This window comes from Aulonocara stuartgranti (assembly GCF_965226115.1).
Source record: "Aulonocara stuartgranti genome assembly, chromosome: 18".
Classification (NCBI taxonomy): domain Eukaryota; kingdom Metazoa; phylum Chordata; class Actinopteri; order Cichliformes; family Cichlidae; genus Aulonocara; species Aulonocara stuartgranti.
This window is the reverse complement of record NC_138954.1, coordinates 2544839-2568504: the sequence shown is the minus strand read 5'-3', so window position 1 is coordinate 2568504 and position 23666 is coordinate 2544839. Positions and strand designations below refer to the sequence as shown.

Below are 23666 nucleotides of genomic sequence, written 5' to 3'. Positions count from 1 at the left end.
GCAATGGAGCTGTCAGCAACAGGTTCTCTGAGCAGAAACATCGGCAAACTTAACATATCTCCTGAAAACGGCAGCTCTCCGCGGATACTAAACTTTGAGAGCGTGTGTGGGAAACCGTCCAGAAGTGGTGGCTCATCATTTGCGACCTCTCGAAAACTCAGAAGTTGATGTTTTTGAACCGTAGCGGTGAGAGAGAGGAAGGACGCTAGCATCAACTAGCTAGCCGGTCGTCACGGCAACGCTACAAGAACGTCTCTCAGCATGGGCCCGAAAAAAGTTCTGTCAGCCGAGGAAGGTGACGATATTAAGAAGTCGCTGGAGTTTATGACAGAGGAGATTTCTGCTGTCAAACTGCAGCAGAAAGCCATCCTGGACCTGGTCGAGGAAGTTAAGGCTCTCCGCAGCCAGAACGCCGAGAAGGATCGGCGGCTGGCGTACCTGGAGAACAGAGTGGCGGATTTGGAGCAGTACACCCGGATAAACGATGTCATCATCACGGGGCTTCGCATCAAACCCCGGTCATACGCCCGGGCGGTCGCCGCTGACAATGTAGGAGGGCCAGGAGAGGAAGATGTCAACTCCATGGAGCATCAAGTGGTTACCTTTCTACGGTGTGGAAGTGGATTATAACAACATTGAGGCTTGCCACCCTCTACCCCGAAAAAATGACAGTGACAAACCAGCCATCATTGTGAGATTTGCAAACAGAAAACAGAAAACAGCACTGTTAAAACAAGGAAAGAAACTGAAAGGATCCGATGTCTTCATGAACGAACATCTGATAAAAAGAAATGCGGACATTGCCAGGAAAGCACGTTACTTGAAGAAACAGGGAAAAATTCAAAATACATGGACCACCAACTGCAAAGTATTCATTAAACTCAATGGAACACCGGAACAAGTGTTGGTCATCAGAAATATGGAAGAGCTGGACAAATACTGAGGTCAACTTACTCTGGAGGTATGAATACACATGTGACGTGACACACGACACGACACATGGCACAGTCCAAAAGAACTTCATCTGCATACAGCAACAATATCAACATAACTCATTGGAATTCTCTTTATGATAATCTGGAACTGAGAACATTTCGATACACAGACCATAATGCTCTAGACTTAGAAAAGGATATAGACCCGGAAAATAATTTCTTCTACAACATCAGCTGTAACTGCTGCTACTTCACTGATGAACAGTTTAAGCACACCATCAACACGGAAAATAAATTATCAATAATCCATTTTAATAGCCGAAGTCTGTATGCCAACTTCAACAATATAAAGGAATATCTAAATGAGTTGACAAATCCATTTGGAATTATTGCCTTTTCTGAAACATGGATCAATGCGGACAAAGGACTGGACTTTGGACTGGAGAGTGTAGAATGTTTAGCTTATTTTAGAGTTTAGAAATGTGTTATCATAGAATGTAGAACTATTGTAGAGACACTGCCCTCAATATAATAAAGGCTGATTGTGTCGTGAACTTAGGAGTAGATTGTAGGAGACCCCTCCCCCACTTGAGCTGTGAAAGTAAAACAGAGAAGAGTTAATGCTGAGTGGAAATTCCCCAGAGGATGTATGGGTGGGGGTCTCAACATTGTAACTGGATACCTGTGGTCTGGAAGGGAGAGGGGTTTTATGACCTCTAGGGAGTTACCTACACCCACAGTGTTTTAACTGTCACGCACACACATCCACACGCACACTCACTCATGTGCACTCACACATACACACAGGTATGTGCACACAGGCACACACTAGCACTCACATAGACACATGGGAACGCGCACATGTAGGCATTCATGTGCTCGTGCACATAGACACAGACAGAGTTTGCGGCACACCGTAGGGGTTTTATGATGGGGTCGCCCCTATAAAACTGTGTTTCACAGACAAAGGGGTGAAGATTTTTGCAGAGGGACACCGGCCTCGTCTTCCCTTCTAGAGGTGCATGCTTAAATGAAGATAAATGAAGATGAGTAAATGAAGATAAATAAAGATTATGTGAAAATGACTACTGAGTCCGGTGCCATCTCTGGACGCTCGAGGAATAAAAAGAACCGGGGTAAAACTGATTTCTCAACAAGGGTTATGATGTGAATTTTGTAAATAGAAGGAACAAGAGTGGAGGGGGAGTAGCTGTGTATGTGGATAAAAACCTAAACTACAAGGTGGTAGAAAGTATGACAACTGTAATTGATAATTTATTAGAATGTATAACAATTGAAATTTATAAGGAAAATGAGAAAAATGTCAAAATTAGCTGTATATATAGAACACCTGGCTCTAGTATTCAAGTATTTAATGACTTCATAGAGGAAATATTCTCTAAAACAAATCAAAAAGTTGTGTTTATCTGTGGTGATTTTAATATTGACCTGTTGAACCTGAAAAAGCATAAAATGACCGACGAATTCCTAAACACTATGTACAGTTTGAGTTTACATCCTAATATAAGCAGGCCCAGCAGAATTACACCACATTGTGCCACCTTACTTGACAATATTTTCACTAACAATATGGAAAACAACATTGTGAGCAGAATATTAATTAATGACATCAGTGATCACCTACCAGTTTTTGCAGTTTATGACACTAATTATAAGAAAAATCAGCATGAAGAACAACTGAGATACAGACGTGTAAGGACAGAAGAAACTATGACTGCATTTAAGAACGCTCTATTAAATCAGGACTGGGACAATGTGTACAAAGAAGCTGATATTGATATTGCATATGGCATATTTTTAAGAATGTTCATGGAGTTATACGATTAAAAACTGTCCAACAATAAAATACAACAGAAAGCACAAATATTCAGATAGACCATGGCTCACTGAGGGTTTACAAAATGCATGTAAAAAGAAAAATACACTCTATAGGGAATACCTAAAACAAAGAACAAAAGATGCTGAAAATAAATATAAAAAATACAAAAATAAGTTGACCAATATTATACGTGTATGTAGAAAGGAGTATAAAACATTGAACAACAATAAAGATAATATGAAGGGATATGGGATGTTTTAAACAGTATCATTAAAAATAATTCTGGACAACAAAGTTGGCAATATTATGGAAAACACTGCTGATAAGGTCAACAGCTTTAATCATTATTTTGTAAATATTGGACCAAAACTGGCAGAACAAATTCCTGAGTCACTGCCATCAGTAGACTGTAGTGAAAACCTGATTGATAGGTGTTAGGTGTGGCTGTGTGCAGGCAGGAATAGGACCCAAGGTGCAGACCCCGGAGACAGACGTGACCTCAAAAAAGGCTTTAATTTAATACTCAAAATATAACATAACTGAAAAAACTCAAAACAAACTTAAACTAGAGAAATGACAGAACACACAGCTAGGAAAACGGTAGATCGCGACACAGACACAGAGAAACACTTGGCTTAAATACACAGAGGGAGCAATCAGGGAATGGGTAACAGGAGGGAAACACAGCTGGGGCAAATCAGGCCTAACGAGACAAGAGGAAGCAAAACCAGACACATTAACATCAGACATGGACTTTCAAAGTAAAACAGGAAACACATAACACAGACTGAACAAAGACACAGACTCATATGCAGGCACTACAAAGGGAACAGAGACGTGGGAACAGGGCAGACACAAACACTGACTGAACACGGGGATATAGGAACTTAGGATACACATAGACGCGAACTAGACAAGGGGATGCAGGTGATAGGGGAGACAGAGCAACTAAAGAAGACAGAGACATAAACCATAAGACAGAACTCAAAGAAACCAAAAACTAGGAAGCTTAAATCTAAGTAAAACTAAAATTATCTTATTTGGGAATTCCCTTAGAAATGCACAAGTGCAGATTCATATAGATGGTGTGGAAATTGAAAGAGTACTTGAACATAAGTTTCTTGGTGTGATTATAGATGATAAATTAAACTGGAAGTCTCATATAAATCATATACATAACAAAATTTCAAGAAGTGTTTCAATCTTGAGTAAAGTAAAACACATTCTGGACCACAAATCACTCCACATTCTCTATTGTTCCCTGATTGCACCGTATTTGAATTACTGTGCAGAGGTTTGGGGCAATACTTACAAATGTTCACTATCATCAATCTTTATATTACAAAAAAGGGCCATAAGGATAATCCATAAAACTGGTTACAGAGATCATACAAATCCACTATTCTTAAAATCAAAAATTCTAAAATTCACAGATCTGCTTCATTTTCTCACAGCACAAATTATATATAAAGCAATAAATAACCTGCTTCCTGACAATATTCTAAAAATGTTTTCTAAAAGGGAACGGGGATACAATTTGAGGGGGGAATTAAATTTAAAACATCCTCGTATCCGTACAACATTAAAAAGATTTTGCATCTCTGTGTGTGGAGTGAAGCTGTGCAACAGACTAAGTAAAGATATGAAGCAATGTCCGAGCATGGCGCAGTTTAAAAAGCAGTTTAAGGATATGGTTTTTACAGGGTACAGGGAAAAGGTAGAGATTTGATAGGGTGTTCTTGTCTAATATTTTCATGTGTGTGCGGGTGCACGGGTATGTTGGTATGGGTATATATATATATATTTGTAGGTTGTGTATCCTTTGAGGTGTTACTGGGGTTATTGAAAATGTGTATATGTGCGTATGTATATACACATACGTTATGCTTCTTCCTGCTCCTTTTTGAACATGAAAGTTATTTGTAGTTGTGGTTGCTCGTTTTCCTTTTGTTTTGCTTGGTTCATTTGTCTCTTTTAATTCTATGTTGTTGTACTTTTTCAACATGTTCAAAATAAAGATTCAATCAATCAATCAATGACAAAAAAGGAAAGATCGATGGTGGGTAGGCAGCAGAGGATCAGGGGACCATAACACCATCTTACACAGTTATTAACTAACAAGCTCATTGACTGATCTGAAACATCACTTTGATTTTTCTAACAGCTTCATTGGAAGTTCAGCTCACAGTGGATCTGCAACATGAGCAGCTGAAGACCTTCAAGAGCTGAACTTGAGGTTATAAACACACAGTTGTACAGAAACTGTGGCAAAATGGTTTAAGGGAAACAACATCCAGTTATCAGAGTGACCGTCACAAATCTGATCTCAGTTCATTAAAAAAACAAAAAGTTTCTGATGGAAGAAAAGTGAGAGAGGCTGAAGTCTCCTTCACTTTCCCCTGTCATCACATCTTTGAGGGGGTAAAAGGATTTAACATCCAGCCTCATGTGTTAGACCCAGATTTGTGGCATCACTGTAAGAAAAGAGCTTTTTCCCCATGTGCTCGTAGTAAATCAACTTTATTTTTCATCAAAGTTATAATCAAAGTATGATCCTGATCTATATGTTAAATAATAAATGTAGTAAGTAAAATAACTGCTGATCTTCTGTAAACACAGTGATTGGTGACGACCTACCAGAGGGAGGAGAGGTGGGGTGAGTGAGCACTTATCAGAGCATAAATTGGAGCCTCAGAGATGTTCAGGTTCTGTTTCCAGCAGTTCTGTGTGATGAGCAGTTCAGATGATCGGATACCAGAAATTCACCTTTGGAAATTCTGGCAGAGACACCAGAGACATCAAGCAGCTGCCCAGACAGTGGACATAGACATTGGATTTGGCTCCATCCATCTCTTTGGACTCCCATCATTCTACTGGTGGATTGCAGCTTCTCCCAACACTGAGAAGATCTGGGGTCTCGCTGTTTTCCTGAAGTATCGAATATTCAAGGATTCCTGCTTTCCTGTTGGATTGTTTCCATTAGCACAAAACACTGAGATGAAACAAAATTCAGCACAAGATCAGCTCATTCTCTCCTCCAACCTCTCTCATCCTTTAAAATCAGCATTAGCTCAGAGTAGGTTAATGAGATAAGTATGATTGATGTGATTTGCTTATTATTCTGTGACTGTTATTATCATTTAATTCTGCCTCTGCTTCTCTCCTGCCAAATAAAGTAAAATATCCTGTAATTACAGTCTAAATTGTGGACATACCCTTTTTAAACCTTTGTGAAACAGTAAAGGTAAATATAAGAATATTAATCATTTTATTGTAAACAGCTCTTAGAGGTTACTCCGGGCCTTTAAATATAACTCTCCCTTGGGGCTGACTGTTCAGGCCTCTGACATCAACCCTGTTACTAACAAGTTCCACGATCTAGGGGGGAGCTGTCATACTGAGGGGACTGGTAGGATTTGACCTGCAAGGCTACTCAGCTCTTTGTTTCTTGTCAGTGGACAGAGGGACAACACCTGGACTTTGGGCATTAGAGCTGGGCGAGTCCCCTCACCCACACCGGCTCCATGTGAACTCTACAGACCAGCTTAACTATAAATCAGCTGTGCAGATGTGAAACTGGTGATCGTTGGATCTCCACTTTTTACATTATCTATAAGGCGCCTTGAGGCAACTTTTGTTGTGATTTGGCACTATATGAATAAAATTGAATTGAATTACTGTGTGTGGCTGGGGTGTGTTCGTTACCTTTGTGATGGGGAGCCTTTGTCAGCAGCCTCCCAAGTTTCTGTTGCCCCGATCCACAATGGAAAAGCTCCTGCGGTGACTAGCTGCAGGTCGCACACTCGGTGCTTGCCGAGGGTCCTGCAGCCAGCGTTCCCCTGGAATATTGCTCGTGGCCTCGCAGGTTCACGTATCCAGTGGATCCGCTGTGGATCACCTGCTCAGTGTGTGGGAGTTCTCTGGTGGACATGGAGCTGTTCTCACAGTCTCACGAGTTCGTGCTCGGTGCCCTCTCCATGCTCGCTGCTGGGAACATGCCAAGCAGAGAAGGGAAGCTCTGCAGTCCTGCATAGACTGTTTCATATTGCCAGCACATACCAGAGAGGCTCGTGCTCGCTTTATTTAATCTAAGCGTACCAGCCAACCACTTCCCGACATGCCTAAGGCTAATGTAGGGAAGGTGGATGCCTCACAGGCAATGGCAGAGTGTCCTCAATATGCTGGGTAGCCAGCTCCCTCTCTCGCCAGCCAGGGGCTACTGGAGGACAGCTATCAGGAGGACTTTGAGGCTGAGTCCATCCTCTACTCCGCAGGCTGCTACCTAAACCAGCACATACTTTTTGAGGTGGATAGGGCATTCACAGCTCTGGATATTAGGTTGGGTTGGCCTCCACCTCTGTGGAAAGTGTGGGGCGGCCAATCAGCTCTGGGATGGACCCTTGGTCACCTCACGACAGCCTTCATCTCCCGGTCGGCTTAGCGTCTTGCTGGCTGATCATAGCGACCTGCTCCGTAAAAATGTTTTGTATGTAAAAGATTTTAATGAATGGTTCAGTATTAGTGCAAATGTTCTCACTGTAACTGAAACACTTTAGAAGATTTTAATGATCACAAAAACCAGATGTTGGTGGTGATATGATAATAAAGATAATAACACTCACCTTTCTCTGTGGATGTCCAACCAGGGTCACACACAACAATCCCAGCATGTGGGAACATCATCTGTGGGATGTTCTCCTTAAAAATCTCTGTGTTGATGAGATGAATAATGTGGACACTTGGATTGAGAAAGAACACAACAGTCAGTCGTCTTTGTCAGGTATGGAGGAAGGACGGCAGCAGAAGTCTCGGCAGAAGAGAATATCCAAGCTAATGGACATCATCCCAGTGGCTCCTGGTGCTGTTAACAGAAAATACAAAGTTACTGTCACATAAAATATAAGTTTAGAGGAAGTTCAGAGAATTAGATCCACACCTCTTCTAGTGTCACAGTTACACATCCTCATCTTTCAGAACAAGAACTCAGCCTTCAAGGTGGATTTGAAACTGTTGCATTTAATGACACAGATCATATTTAAAATACACATACAGGTAAATTTATAACAGAAAGTTTAACCTCCACAAAAAAGTTCAAAATAAATGACCAAGACTGTGACAAATAAATCAGCACAGCATAGAAAGTTAGCTGTTAATATGAGAGCCTCAATTTTAAACTGTTAACTACATGTTAACATGTTGCAGCTCCAGCATTTTTTGATTTATCAATTAAACTATTAAATAATTAATCTTACAGTAATGAGTCTGTGTCCTTTATGAACTATTAGTTTATTAGATTTATATTTCCTGGAGTGTTATTCCCAGGAAAGATTAGGATGTCAGCCTCTCTGACTTTGTCTCTGATGAACTCATTTCTAATCTTGTCCAGTGAAAGTCTGAACATCTTCCGTTCGGCCTCCTGTCTTTTTTTCAGAGCCACAGGATCCAAACCTGACATCACAGCAGCTCTCACCAACATCCTGTAAACCTTCCTTTCACTCTGCTGCTGTCCTTCTGTCACAAATCACCTGACAGTCATTTAAAGTTAGCAGCACAGTGTGGCTGTGACAATGCTGCTCAAACTTTCCTAAATTACATTCAAAGTTATATATCAAGATCGTTTAAGGGCAGCAGATTACTGTGTGTCAGAACATCCACCACAGCAAGCAGCTGATACATATCAGTGATGACGTACACGTTACAGTGTGCATTTATAGCTGTAGAAGACGTCTTTCTCACAAAGGATTTTTAGATGGTTTGCTGATGGATTCGCCTCCATCTCCTGTGTTCTTGCTGTCAGGTGGATCCTTGTGATCCTGTAAACAGTGATGCACCTGAGAGTCACAGACAGACATGTGGGACACAGACAGACCTCTTCCACAGCAGATGTCTTTAGTTCACAGGAGGAAAAATACAGGTGTGATAATGACGGCTGCATTCCAGTTAGCAGAGGTCCTGCTTTGTGGATCAGAGTCAGTTTCAGCCTGCTGTGTTACAGTGGACAGCTACAAATAACAGGTGTAGCCTGAAAGGTCGATCAGATGAAGGTTATTGGTTTGAATCCATGTTGAGAGGTTGGTATCTGTTATGGCCCTAGCTGGGCCTCCTGATACTGCCCTTGTGTGGGCGTGGTGTTTTCCCACTCTCCCCGCCTCCACCCCTCTTGCCACTCCTACCCCTCTCTGTCTCTCTCACTCTCCTCTCTCCCCAGGACACAGCTGCTGCTGATTAGCCTCGTTTGCCACCTGACTCCAGTCAGCAATCATCCTCTGAGGCTATTTAAACTGGGGATGAGCTGTGAGCAGGGTGGCTTTTTCCTCGGTGGCTCTACGTGGTTCTGTGCTAGATTTTGGACAGACAGCCTCTTTCTGACCAGTGAGCAGACGGGCTTGTGGGCCCTGAGAGTAGTGATGGGCAGATGAAGCCTCATGAAGCACTGAAGCTTTTCATCCAATTGGTTCACCCCAACGCGAAGCTTCTTGAAGCTTCATTTGCTCTAGCAGGACACCTACTGGACGTAAAAATAATAGCTGGCATGAATTTGAAGAGTGTGGCATTTTGCACACAGCCTGTAAATGTCAACAACAAAAGGAGTGTGTAAAACATGTATATTGTAGTGATGGCAGTATACTGTGTATATTTATACTGGCAGTATGGGAAATGATTATTTGGAAATGCTTAAAATGGAAATGATCATATACTGTGAGGTGAGGTGTGGACAGTGGTTGTGCTTTTGTAACATTGAGGCAAGGACAGTGATTAGTGTTTAGGGGACACATCATTGGTTTTTATTTAAAAACAACAGTTTCTCCACTGTGGCAGGTCGTAGGCGATTTCTTTTTTTTCTAAACTGTCTCTAACTCTCTCCAAACGGTCTCTAACTCTCACTAACCGCAACTCTCCATCAAACACCCACATTTTGAATGAAGTCTGAGGGTTTATATCGCTGTCATATCTCGCGGCAAAGTTCGAACCGCTTCCTGAACCAGTCACGTGGTACAGCCGGGCAGCGAGGCTTCGGACGTCATCATTTTCAGCTCCTCCCATAAATGAAGCAAGCCTCGATACGCGCTTCGCGGAAACGCCCCCTCCATTACTCGACACACGCTTCGAAGCCTCGATACAGAACGTCCCATCACTACCTGAGAGTGTCTCCCCGTGGTGGGGAGTAGGGTAGGAAGTGTGGGAAGTGCCTCCTTTTTTATTGTGTTTGTTTGGTAGTCCTCCTGCCTTTCGTGGCTGCGAGCGTTTTCTTTGTTTCTTTGGCGTTATTGGTAAGACGGCGTTGCCGGCCCTTTAAGTTAATGTTAACCTGTACCATTTTGTAATAAAGTTTTATTGATGCAGAACAACTCTGTTTGTTTTCCTTTTTCATTCCGATTCCGGACTCATTTGTTACTGGTCCCCTCTCTCACATGCCTAGACCCCTTCGGGGGGAACGTAACAATGTGGGGGCTCGTCCGGGATATGAATGGAAGGAACAACAATTGAGTTTTAGTGAGTTGTTTGCCGGTGGCTTGTTTAGTTGTATGGTATCTGCTGCGCTCTCTCTCCAGTTAGCAAAGGGGAGTGTCTAGCTGAGCGTAAGCTCCTCCTTCAGGCACTCATTTTTTATTTTTCCTTTATTATTTTCGGAGTAATCCCGGGTGGGGATTAGTTCCCTGTCGGGGGTAGGCTTGTCGGTGCTTTGTGCACTTGATGCTTAGCCTTTAAAGTTGCCTCGAGCCTGGTACACTCCAGAAGCTAACTAGGCTAAGATTTTAGTAGGCAGGTCTGGGGAGAGGGTCGGCGGTACTTTTATTTATTGGTTAACCTCTGGCCACACTTTTCCCGCCTGTTTTCTCATTTGTGTATTGGAGGTGGTGCTTCTTTGTTGTTATTGTTAGCCTCAGGTAGTTTTTTGTTTTTAGAGTTGATGGCTACGTTTGATATTGCCGTGTTTAATGATGAGTTCGCGCTCGTCCATAAAACCAGTGTCAGTAGGTATGACCGGCGCGATGCCCCAGTGAAGGCTAGCGAGGTGCCAGCTACACAGTACCGAAAGGGTGAGGTACTTGTGTCCCATTCCAGTGTGAAACGAAAGTGTTTTTTTTGTTTAAAGTCTGGCCATTTAATAGCAAATTGTGGAGCCTACAAACAGAAACAGTCAGTCTTGAGAGTTAGGAGTGTGCCAGCTAACAAAGCCGATACAGGCGTGGTTTCAAGAGCCAAAACAAAGCTCTGTTTCTTCTGCCACAAACCTGGCCACCTGGTTGCTCACTGTTTGAAAGCAAACTCAAAGCAAAATCGATCTGCTTTCAAAAGAGTGAACTGTGGTTCACAAACCGACAAAGTTGCCAGTCCTAGGCAACAGTTGGAGCATAATTGCTCAGTGGTGTCATTTGGTCACTGTCAGAGATCAACTAATTGTAATCTGCCACCTGATGACGGTCTCTCGGGTCCAGATGACCTACAGTGTGATAGATTGTGTGTGACACAACCATTTCAACCTGCACCTCTGGCTAACCAGCATGCCTTTTGCCATGACCTAGCGAAGAAGCGTCAGAGAAGTGTTGCTGTAAGGCCTTCTAGCTGCCTGATGGGTTCTCCATATGTGATGGCTCAAAAAACATTTGGCTGTCATTTGGGACACTATGTTGAGGGACTTGAGCCAACCCCGTGCAGTGTTTTCAACCCATCAAAAAGGTCTTGGCAGATTCGGCAGGGTATGCCTAACCGTTATTATGGTGGATGGTAGGTGATATGTTTAAAAGCTGGGTAGGACGTTCTATGACAAACCACTGGTTTGTATTTATGGGAGGGGGTGTTACGGCCCTAGCTGGGCCTCCTGATACTGCCCTTGTGTGGGCGTGGTGTTTTCCCACTCTCCCCGCCTCCACCCCTCTTGCCACTCCTACCCCTCTCTGTCTCTCTCACTCTCCTCTCTCCCCAGGACACAGCTGCTGCTGATTAGCCTCGTTTGCCACCTGACTCCAGTCAGCAATCATCCTCTGAGGCTATTTAAACTGGGGATGAGCTGTGAGCAGGGTGGCTTTTTCCTCGGTGGCGCTACGTGGTTCTGTGCTAGATTTTGGACAGACAGCCTCTTTCTGACCAGTGAGCAGACGGGCTTGTGGGCCCTGAGAGTGTCTCCCCGTGGTGGGGAGTAGGGTAGGAAGTGTGGGAAGTGCCTCCTTTTTTATTGTGTTTGTTTGGTAGTCCTCCTGCCTTTCGTGGCTGCGAGCGTTTTCTTTGTTTCTTTGGCGTTATTGGTAAGACGGCGTTGCCGGCCCTTTAAGTTAATGTTAACCTGTACCATTTTGTAATAAAGTTTTATTGATGCAGAACAACTCTGTTTGTTTTCCTTTTTCATTCCGATTCCGGACTCATTTGTTACTGGTCCCCTCTCTCACATGCCTAGACCCCTTCGGGGGGAACGTAACAGTATCTATCTCTCTGAGATTACTTTTTTTTGTTCATAAAGTTGTTCTGAGACAAACTGCTGCTGCCTCCAGCTGACTGGTTCCAGGTGTTGCAGGTATGAATCCTCCTGATGGTTCAGTCTGAGAAGAACTGAAGTCAGAACAGTTTTAAAATGTTTGCTGGCACAAAAACACAACCTGACATCTAAGGTAAAATACTGTGATGTAAAAGTGGAACTACAGAGAACAGTGGTGATATCACGGCCACTGAGCTGTGATTAAATAAATGTTTTAAAGAACAAACAGTGTGCTCTGTAGAGCTGTTTGATAGCCAGAATACACAGAAGTCCTGCTCTCACACTGACAGCAGTGATGGACACGTACAGCTTCATGATGGCTGCCAAACACACAAAGAACACGACAGGATCAACAACCTGTGAAACAGTTTTCGCAGTTTTTATACAAAATGTCATCTCTGTCATTGTAACTGTAAGCGATCATTAGCTAGATTAGCCACACGGTATTAGAGGGTTGTTGCTAGTTAGCGATGCTGCACACCTGTTACTCCCGTAGTCTTTATGCTTCAATGATTCCACAGGTCTCATTTTTTCTTATCCTGTTTTAGACAGAGATGACATCAGCAGCAGACTCCACAGAGACCCAGAGTTACTGTTAGTATCTGAATTATATGGATTTAAACAGTTTTAGATTCAGTTCACACAGAGCGCTCTACAGCCTGCTAACATGGAAAGTTTAAATGAAATAAAGCACACTGACAAAAGGTTTGATAGAAGTGTAGTTTGTTCTTTTCATTTAATAACAGAGTCCAAAGTCCACATCATTATCAACAGCTACATTCACCCTGGGGAGCAACAAGTGAACGTGACCATGAGGACCAAGCTGGGTTTCCTGGGTCCAGAGGTTTGAGAAATGTCCTCCCTTTCATTTATCACAGCTTCTGTTGACCCATGGAGGAAGACTCCTGATGTGTCATTTCAGAAACATCAGGAACTGAAGGTCACCGCAGGGATCAAGCAGAACTCGCAATCTTCACCAGCAGCTTCCTCAGAGGGAAATCTTCAGACCTCCACTAGACGCCCAAAATAGAAGATGGACAAATCTGCATTTCATGAGCAGTGTGATAGAGACCTTTACTTTGTGTGATGTTAGAAGTTTTCACATCATCCTCAGATGAAGCACAGAGACTCTGGACTTTTACATAATGATGTTATATTCAGTCCTGTAGAAAGTTACATATTTAAAATATATATTATCCCAGGTGGTGTTACCCTTTTCCCTGCTGTGGGGAGAGGCAGACTGCCCCGACTCCGCAGCAGCAGGGAGGCCCCACACTCCAGACCGCAGTCGGACGGCCAACTCCTCCTCCTAGCCCCCCCGCTCCAGCAGGTCGCAGAGAACGGGGGTGAGAGAAGACTCCAAACCTCCCTCCACCCGCTCATTGTAGTGTTGATGCATGTGTGTTCTAAGGTGCATTTAAAACCCAGGAGGGCATGGAGCTACCTGCCAGAGAGCAGCAGGTAAGCGCATAGTCCCTCCTGCTAGCCCTCAATGTCTACGTGTATTTAAAATTGAGAGGTGGGCAACGACGCCAGGGGTGAGGTGTACACCCTGATGGTCTTTTGGAGTCCGTGATTGTGCCCACCCCCAAGATCCTATATGTATGTGTAATGAGAGTGTGAGTAATGTGAATGTCTAAGTTGTGGGATAAAATTGAGGCAGAGGCAGCCAGAAGGGGACAGAGGGGGGGGGGGGGGGGGGGGTAGCCTCCCCTGCACCCTGGTGACACAGCTTTACCCCAAGGCCCTGCATGTGTGGGTGATTGTGGTGGAGCCGGAAGAGGGAGGCAGCTGGAGATGGGGAGGGAAGGAAGGGAGGGGCAAGTGACCCCTCCCTGGGGCCAGCTCCCCTGCTGACCCCAGTAGGCACCCCCATACTCCGCAACCCGTCATGGAAAGGGGACCCAGGCCCATCCGGACTGGGGCCCAGTGCAGCAGCGCCGCCTGGCCCCACAGAGCCCGGGACAGCCCACCTCACCCCACCACAGAGAAAACTGCACCCACCCCATCATCCACTCATCTTCCAGACTACACAAGACAATAGACGCCCAGGCTGAGATCTTCCTCCACCCCTCCTGTATCTCCCCCTCCTGCAGAGAGAGTTCCTGAAGAGAGGAAAGCTCCTGCAAGATGTGACAACCTCCCCCACCAGTTGAAGAGCCTCTTCGACTTTTCTGTTTCTCATATAAACGTTTCAGTGCCTCATCTTCAGCTGCAGGTCTGAACATCCTTCAGTTCAGTTCAGTCCGAGCAGCAGAGCTAATGTCTGAACTACAGCATTGACTTTAATCAGCATTCAGGCTCACAGTGATTTCTTTAGTCAGGGTAAATTCACTCATGTGCACAGATTAGCTAACAAACATGACTGTCATCATCTTAGCTAGCTAATGATGTTAGTTACTGATTAGCTTACAAACAAAAATTTAACTTACCGACAAAGTGTGTCGGTGCCTCGAGTCCTTCTGTCAGTTAGACGGAAGGACCCGACTGTTAAACGATAATGCTGTTAAACTGGGTGACGCTGCACCCAGTTTAACAGCATTAACTAACTAACGTAATTAGTAGCGGTGCAATGATACACAAAACTCACGGTTCGTTCGATACTTTGGTGTCACGGTTCGATATTTTTTCGATACAAAAAAATTTTCATGCTTTTTTAATTTGTCATTTATTAAAATTATAAATATATATTTTAACTCAAAAGTACAGTTTTTAAATTTAATGTTGCTGAAACAACAAAGTAATAAAAAAAATAAATCTATCTGATTGAGGAATCACTCATCTTTGGAAAAGAGAGTTTATTACAGAGAAATGTCTCTTTCCAAAATAAAAGCTATACTATACGCTTCTTCTGGGCTATATTCTCAGCAGCATATTAAACATATCAGGTCCCCATAAGGAGAATCCTGTGCTAACGGCTGTCTAAATGACTCGGGTAAAGTTTGTAGCATGCGTGCTTGTTGTTTTTGTCTGCTTCCACTTGTCTTTGCACTAGGATGATGTCGGCGTAAATGTGCAGTCATATTAATTTTGTTCCCACTCGTGCTGTCAGCGTTAATCTCGTTGAAATGACGTTAACGCCACAACACGGCAAATCTCCGTTAACGAGCTACCGCGGATCGCCCCGTGCGTGGGGCTGGACGGCAACATGTTAACGAGCAAACTGCACTAACGCACTAGTTCCCACCCATGTAATTGAGCATTGCGTGGCACATCTGACATACTGTTTTACTTTTGTCCATGACGCTTCAGGGTCATACTTAATATGAAGACCAAAATAGTTCCAAACACCAGATCTGAGTGAGGGTGGGGGAGGTTCGTTTGCCATGTTGCAACGAGCTTAGCTTCTGTCTTGCTAGCTTGCGCTGTGCTCAGTGGATCTGCACTCGACAGTGCAGCCTAGGCGGAGTAGTCGAGCGCAGATTCACTGAGCTCTCAACACAGACAGAATCGTCAGAAGAAAAGTTGATAAAATAAATTAAAAATTTTGTATTGTTCGATACATCTGCGTACCGAACCAAAAGCACTGTATCGAACGGTTCAATATCGATATGAGTATCGTTGCACCCCTAGTAATTAGAGTCAAACTCAGGAGGAAGGAAACCTGCACCCAGACTCCAGGGGGCGATAGAGATGTTTTGACTTCATTTTTGGGGGAAGCTGTCAGGTCGTTCATGTTTTACAGTCATTAGTTTGAATGCGATTGGAGTTTAATCACCTGCCTTTTGACTGTTAGGAGGACGGAGCCAGAGGAAGAGGGTTTTAATGTGATTGGTCACGTTGATGGACAGTTACACATAAGCGCTGTTTTAAACTGTATTTGTTTACAGTTCAGTTTGTTGAATTAACCATCAACAGTTACTGCTTGCTGTGTAGCCATGGAAACACTGACAGCTGTCACTGGATTACTTTAATGCTGAAGAAATCTTACAAAAAGAGGATTCAGAGATAAATTCTGAAGCCTCAGCGCTCCTGTTCCATTACTCTCTTGTACAATATCACCTTTTATGATTAAAAACAATTATCATGACGAGCAGCACACATCATTCCTAATGAAATACGGAGCTCCACCCACTGTGGGTTCAGGCTCCACTGTAATAGTTCATGTGATAATAATAGACAAGTGCGCATGCGCCAACCAGCGTGCAGCCTGTTACAGTCGCTCCTGCTTTTCTCTTAGTTTAGCTCTTTTTTCTTACGTATTCTTTTTTTTTTTCTGACTTGTATTTTCCTCCGTTTTCTATCTCTTACTCAATCATGTGGATTGAGAGAGTTTTTGTTCTTCTGGTGGCCGTGGAACTGTTACTTTTATCATGGAACGGGACCGCGGCACATCTCCTACACGCACGGACTGTTTACTCCAGAGATCAGCTGATCGCCCTGATGCCGGCCGGCTCGCTGGCCAGGCCCGCAGAAGTGCCCGCAGAAGTACCAGCTGAAATTTGGAGGAAAACACATCGGGGATGCAGAGGTCAAGGACAGAAGAGAAGAAAAAAGGTGACGGTGAGACAGCGGAGGCTCGAAGCGAGGAGGAGGTTTAAACCGTGTCTGCCGTCTATCGTGATGGGAAATGTGCGATCGTTGGCAAGTAAAATCGACGAGCTCTCAGCACTGGTACGGAGTCAGAGGGAATACCGAGAGTGTAGCCTGATGTGTTTCACCGAATCATGGCTGCACCAGGTCATTCCCGATGAGAATGCTTCCGTGGAAGGCTTCCACACTGTTCGGGCGGACAGGGACAGCATCGCTAGCGGTAAGCGTAAAGGAGGTGGGCTTGCTGTTTTAGTTAACAACCGGTGGTGTAACCCTGCCAACATAACAATCAAAGAAAGGATTTGTTGCTCGGACACTGAACTGTGTGCTGTTGGACTCAGGCCGTATTATTTACCCAGGGAATTCTCTCACGTCATCTTGGTGGCTGTTTATGTTCCCCCCTCTGCTAACCCCACAGCTGCATGTGACACTATCCACTCTGCCATAGCTCGGCTACAGACTCAGCACCCGAGTGCCTTTATTGTGATCTCGGGTGACTTCAACCATGTATCACTGGACAATACACTACCAACATTCAAACAATATGTGGACTGTCCCACCAGGGGAGAGAAAACTTTAGACTTACTGTATGCTAACGTCAAGGATGCATACAGCTCCTCCTCCCTCCCCCCACTTGGTAGGTCAGATCATAACCTGATTCACCTCACCCCCCGCTATGTGCCAATTGTGAGGAGGGAACCTGTGACCACCAGGACTGTTAGGAGGTGGTCAGAGGAGGCAATAGCGGAACTACAGGGCTGTTTCGAGGTGACCGACTGGGAAACACTCTGTGAGCCTCACGCCGAGGACATCAATGGGCTTACTGAGTGTATCACAGACTACATAACTTTCTGCACCGACTCCATTGTTCCAGCTCAGACTGTTCATTGTTACCCAAATAACAAGCCGTGGGTGACTAAGGACATCAAAGCCCTCCTCAACAACAAGAAGAGGGCTTTCAGAGGGGGCAACAAAGAGGAGGTGAGGAAGGTCCAGGTGTTACTAAAGGACAAGATCAGAGAGGCTAAGGACAATTACAGGAGGAAGCTGGAGTGGAAACTCCAGCAGAACAGCATGAGAGAGGTGTGGAGGGGCATGAAGACCATCACTGGATTCAGGCCAACCAACAGCAGGGGAGCTGAGGGAGGTGAGAATAGAGCCGACGAGTTGAATCTGTTTTTCAATAGATTCGACACCACAGTGTCTGCTCCCACCCCCACAACCTCACCTGCAGTCAGCCTGGAATCCAGAGCCACACCACTGTGCCAGCCTCTCTCTTCACATGTTGCCTCCTGTGAGATTCCTGACACCCCTCCCCCACCCATCACCTTCACTCAATACCAGGTTGAGATGCAAATGAGGAGACTTCACTCAGGCAAGTCTGCTGGACCAGACGGAGTGAGTCCCCTTGTCCTCAAGGCCTGAGCCCCCCAGCTGTGTGGAGTCTTTCATAAACTGTTTATGCTGAGTCTGAGTCTGCAGAGGGTCCCGGTGATGTGGAAGACATCATGCCTCGTCCCTGTACCAAAGACGCCTCGTCCCAGTGGCCCCCAGGATTACAGGCCCGTGGCACTGACCTCCCACATCATGAAGACCCTGGAAAGGCTCATCCTGGACCAGCTGCGACCCATAGTAAGACCACATCTGGATCCCCTTCAGTTCGCTTATCAGCCTCGTCTCGGAACAGAGGACGCCATCATCTACCTGCTCAATCGTGTCTACACCCATCTGGACCAGCCGGCGAGCACTGTGAGGGTCATGTTTTTTGACTTTTCCAGTGCTTTCAACACCATCAGGCCGACCCTCCTGGGTGATAAGTTAGCAGCGATGCAGGTGGATGCTTCTCTGGTGTCCTGGATTGTTGATTACCTGACAGGAAGACCACAATATGTACGTCTCCCACAGTGTGTGTCTGACAAGGTGATCAGCAACACAGGGGCACCACAGGGGACTGTCCTCTCCCCCTTCCTCTTCACCCTCTACACCACAGACTTCAGCCACTGCACAGAGACCTCCATCTTCAGAAGTTTTCTGATGACTCTGCGGTGGTTGGATGCATCAGCAGGGATGATGAGACAGAGTACCGGGCTGTGGTCGACTCCTTTGTCACGTGGTGTGAGCAGAATCATCTGCAGCTCAACGTGGCAAAGACCAAGGAACTGATCGTGGACTTCAGGAAGACCAGGAAACACTTGACCCCTGTTTCAATCCAGGGGGTCAGTGTTGACATTGTGGAGGACTATAAATACCTTGGAGTACACATTGACAATAAACTGGACTGGGCTAAAAACACCACAGCACTTTACAGGAAGGGCCAGAGTCGTCTCTATTTTTTGAGGCGACTGAGGTCCTTCAACATCTGCCAGAAAATGCTGAGGATTTTCTATGAGTCTGTGGTGGCCAGTGCGATCCTCTATGCTGTTGCATGCTGGGGGAGCAGGCTGAGGGTCGCAGATGCCAACAGACTCAATAAACTGATCCGTAAGGCCAGCAATGTTGTGGGGATGGAGCTGGACTCCCTCAAGGTGGTGTCGGAGAGGCGGATGCTGTCCAAGATAAAGACAATGTTGGATAACACCTCCCACCCACTCCATGACATGTTGGTCAGTCACAGGAGCTCGTTCAGTGAGAGACTGAGATTACCGAAAAGCACCACTGAACGACACAGGAAATCATTCCTGCCTGTGGCCATCTCCCTGTACAACACATCCACTTAACACACTGTTTGCTGCTACAACTACACATGTTTCTTTTCCAAATATTTATTTATAAGTGACTTATGTATGTATGTATGTATATATATGTATATATTGTACTATTCTTAGTTAGCGTATTGTCTGTCTTGTCTTAATGTTGGTTTAAAATGGAGCACTGTAACAAAAAATAATTTCCCCCAGGGATCAATAAAGTATTCTGATTCTGATTCTGATTCTGATTACAGGTTCTCTGAACAGGCAGGATGTGACAGGCTGTCCTTTCACAACACAACCTGACAACAGTGAGTGGCTCATCGGTCTGATCTGAACTAGTGTCTTATAAAACAGTGAAGGCTGTTGCTGCCATTCTCTGTAAGTTTGAATGGTCTAATAACTATATTACACACCATCCTTGGCGCTGCCGTGTGAGAAGTGTGCTACGTTTTTTTGCTTTGTGGTTTTCTCTGTGCAGCTAACCTGTGAGGAAACACTGAATATGGCCGTCATATCATAAGCAATGGTTCTCAGGAAATCAAGCCAGTTTTCCCCCCTTGTAATTTGAATTAAAGAAAAAAACTACTACTCCTTGTAGGAAAGGAAAATACAACTTCTAGCACTGAAAACTATGTATAGGTCTGTAAGTCAATGTGTGTTCAGTCTCCTGTAAATGAACAGACTCTGTTTTGAAAAGTGCAAATCAGTCCCAGAACAACAGCAAAGGAGCTTCTGAAGATGCTGAAACAAGGACTAGGTATAAGTATACTTCACAAGGTGGCATGAAGAAGAACACTAATGTGGTTGTAGTGCAGAAAACGTCAGGTCATCAGTGAGGAAGTGAACAAAAAGACAAACATTACACTTTAAAGAAAGCAAAGTCAAGTTTATTTATTATGTATTTATGGAAAGAAGCAAAATTCAACAAAGAGTCTTAAAAACCTGATTCAGTTCCAGCATTTCTGTCAGGAGGACTGGAACAAAATCCCAGAAACTTCCTGTGATTAAATGACTAAGATTCAATTTGAGGAAATGTGAAGTTATGTGAGTTAAAACTGGTGAACGAAAGTGTTTTACATGGAATCTCTTTTTGTTAAATCTGTGTGTTTAGTCGAGCCGCTGCTAGAAGGACAAAATCCTGACCTGACATCAGTCCAAGTGTCTGGTTAAATGTACTGAAAGGTGTTAAACAACAAGTGCTGCTGGAAGAGTTTTCATGAAGAGAACATTAACACTGTGAATGAGGGATGGACTTTGACTCAGTTTGACACAATCTGTTTTTCTTTCACTTTGAATAAATGTTTTTGTGGGACTGAGGATACATTTGTTTACATTTGGAAGTTTGATGTCATCTGTTCCTCTTGTTTCTGTCTTAAAACAGGATGAAAAATCTGTTTAAACAGAAATAAATCGAATTGAATTTCTGACAGCAGTAAATAAAAACGGTCCCTGAGCTCAGTATGTTTGTGACTCTGAGATGGAGGTGAAACATGTGAAGCTGGGCTGTGGTTTACTGCTCTCTTCCTGTCACAGACACTGTTTGACATCTGTTCATCTGTTGGTTTTTGTTCAGGCTGCAGGGATCATTTCTCACTGTGGGTATCAACTTTAACACAGGAGCAGTAGTAGGTGGCTGAATGATCGGATTTAACTTTCTCTATCTTCAACTCACAGCTGTTCTGTTTATTCATGGATGAGAAATCATCTTTCTGAGGATGACCGTAACCTTTCTGTATGTAACCACTGCTCTTATCAATATCAAGAATCACTCTGAATGTTTCATTTTCTTTCTTCTGGTACCAGTATATCCAGTCATAATCACACTTATTAATCCCTCCACAGCTGAAGGAGACACTTTCTCCAACTCTCCTGGTCAATGTTAAATCGTCCTGAATCAGCTGTTCTGCTGCCATGGTAACCAGTGCTGTAGAGACACAGACAGATAGATGAAGGTTAGTGTGACAGTGTTTGTTACAGGTTGACTTTGTTGGCTCCTGATTGGCTGGAAACACTCACCTGAACACAGACAGCACAGAGCAGCAGCTGGGAGGAAAAGCATTTTGTGCAGTGGTGTTTCCTCTGGTGAACCTGGGGAGAAGTGGCGCTCTGATGCAGCTGAGGCCAAACAAGGACGAGCTGTGAGATCAGACGAGGGCCACGTGGTTTCTAACAGGTCCTCAAAGCTCCCATCAGCCCCTGCGGCCCACAGATAAGACTGCTGCTGCTGATTGACAGCTCAGCTGAAGCTGCTGTGGTTTCATCGTCTTCATTTCAATCTGACAGCAGATCCAAAAATCTGGGTCACATGATGCACAAACACTCAGAAACATTCATGTTGCTGTGAATTTACTAACACACACTGTTATCTGTGGTTTAACAGCTGTGATGAAAACACTAAATATAACTAAACTACAAATAAATAGAAAAATCTAAAAAAATAATATGGTTAAATATTTTAAAAGTTCATAAATTGCACACAAAGTAGTTAAAAAAACTAAATCATATTTAACAACATTTAGAGTAAAAATCTTATTTGAAACAAACACATGTGGTTCTGTTGTGTGTTTAAATATGTGCACACTGTGGTTCTGTTGTGTGTTTAAATATGTGCACACTGTGGTTCTTTCCCACATCTTCTAATGTGTTTTGTTCCAAGTTGGTTTCAGACTGAAGGATTCATTAAAGCCTTTTTAAGAATCATTAAAATGATGATCATCAATTCTAATATCTATAAACAGTAATAAAAACAGGGCTGTGTTTCACGTCAGCTTCATTTATTTGTACCCATGGTTAGATTTCATCTGCAGCAGGCAGTCATCCACCTTTACACACACATTTACACAACAGTACAAAAGTACTTTTTGATTCCTGAAAGAGAAATAAGACAAATGTTGCCTTTGTATCATCTCTGATATGGAAGGGATCATTTGAAGATGTGAGTGAAGGACACAAATATTTGGATCTGGTGTTGTTCTACATTTTAGGACTAAAAGACAGAAGGAAGAAAGTGAAAGTGACTGTGCGAGGCGTTGAAGTCATGAAGTCAAGTGGAGGCCGCTGACTGCTGTTACTTTCTGCTGTACAGGTTCAACAGGGACTCACAGTCAGCCTGCTAGAACATTTGGATGAAGAGAAAAAGGAGGAAAAAGACTTTGAGGGACAAATCCAATAAGATCAGCATGTTTTGAATGTGGGAATACAACAGTTTCCTCCACCATGACACACACTGGAGCCTCTTTTTGCTCACAGCTTCACTGTTTGTCTCAAAGTTCAGTTTGGAGGCCAAAATTGTTGCAACACATTTGTAAGTTTGCACTAATTTCACTGTGTGACCCTTAATGGATGTAATGAAAGAATCAGTCAGTGAAATATGAAGCTGTGCTGTAAGTTTGGAGGAGAAAAGTGTCTGAGTGACTTTAATGAGGTGAACACATGAATACAGAGCACTGACTGACACGTACACACTCCTTTAATGAGTCGCACACATTTTTGTGACTTCATGAAATGTCAAAAATGACACAACACACAACAAGCTGCGAGCACATTATTGTGTGTTTGCTGTTTGTGTGCTTTGTTTGCTGTTATGATAGCAGGCATACAGCCATGTTCTCAATGTCTCAGCTATCATTGATTATTGCTGCTCTTCCTCTTCTATTAGGCACTTCAACTCAATGAATGACACACAGAAAGATTTCATGACTGTGTTCTTCACAATAAGGAGAATATGTTATCTGCATCTGAATGACTCATGTTGCCTTGTTTCTACTTTGTTTGCATATTTCTGCTTGTTGGAAAGGATTTTCTGAATCATTCAGTAGTTTTTGTAATAATAACGACATTTAGCAAGACTTCAAAATGATTCTCCAACATTTGCTGTTCAGACTTGATCTGTTCTTACGTGTGTGATATCCAGAATGAAAAACTCAGCTCAGGTAATAAAATGGGAGCTGAGCAGACTGCAGGGGCTTCATGGTCTCTCCTTTGATTCCATTAAAGTTCATTTGTCAGCTGTGAGTTGAGGATTTGAGCTGTTTCTCTCACAGGTGAAGAACACAGATCCTTCCTGGAATCATTCTTGAAGCAGAGTTCCTGCTTGTAACTGTCATTGTGTTATTAAAGTGAAAGCCACAGCTAACGGTGTGGAGGCTGCAGAGCAGAAACCCACACAGCCCGTCTGCTGCAGGAGAGCAAGT

General features: G+C 43.8%; 2 protein-coding genes across 2 annotated transcripts in view; one reads left to right on the top strand and one right to left on the bottom strand.

The window, feature by feature from the left end:
• The window catches only part of LOC309693966 (immunoglobulin lambda-1 light chain-like), a 99729-nt gene that overhangs the window by 18196 nt on the left and 57867 nt on the right, over positions 1 to 23666 (bottom strand). The window lies entirely within an intron of this gene.
• The window catches only part of LOC309693974 (immunoglobulin lambda-1 light chain-like), a 255987-nt gene continuing 248708 nt past the window's right edge, over positions 16388 to 23666 (top strand). The window contains exon 1 of the mRNA XM_082513666.1: positions 16388 to 17003. The gene's annotated coding sequence lies outside the window, so the exon portion shown is untranslated. The remainder of the gene's footprint in view (positions 17004 to 23666) is intronic.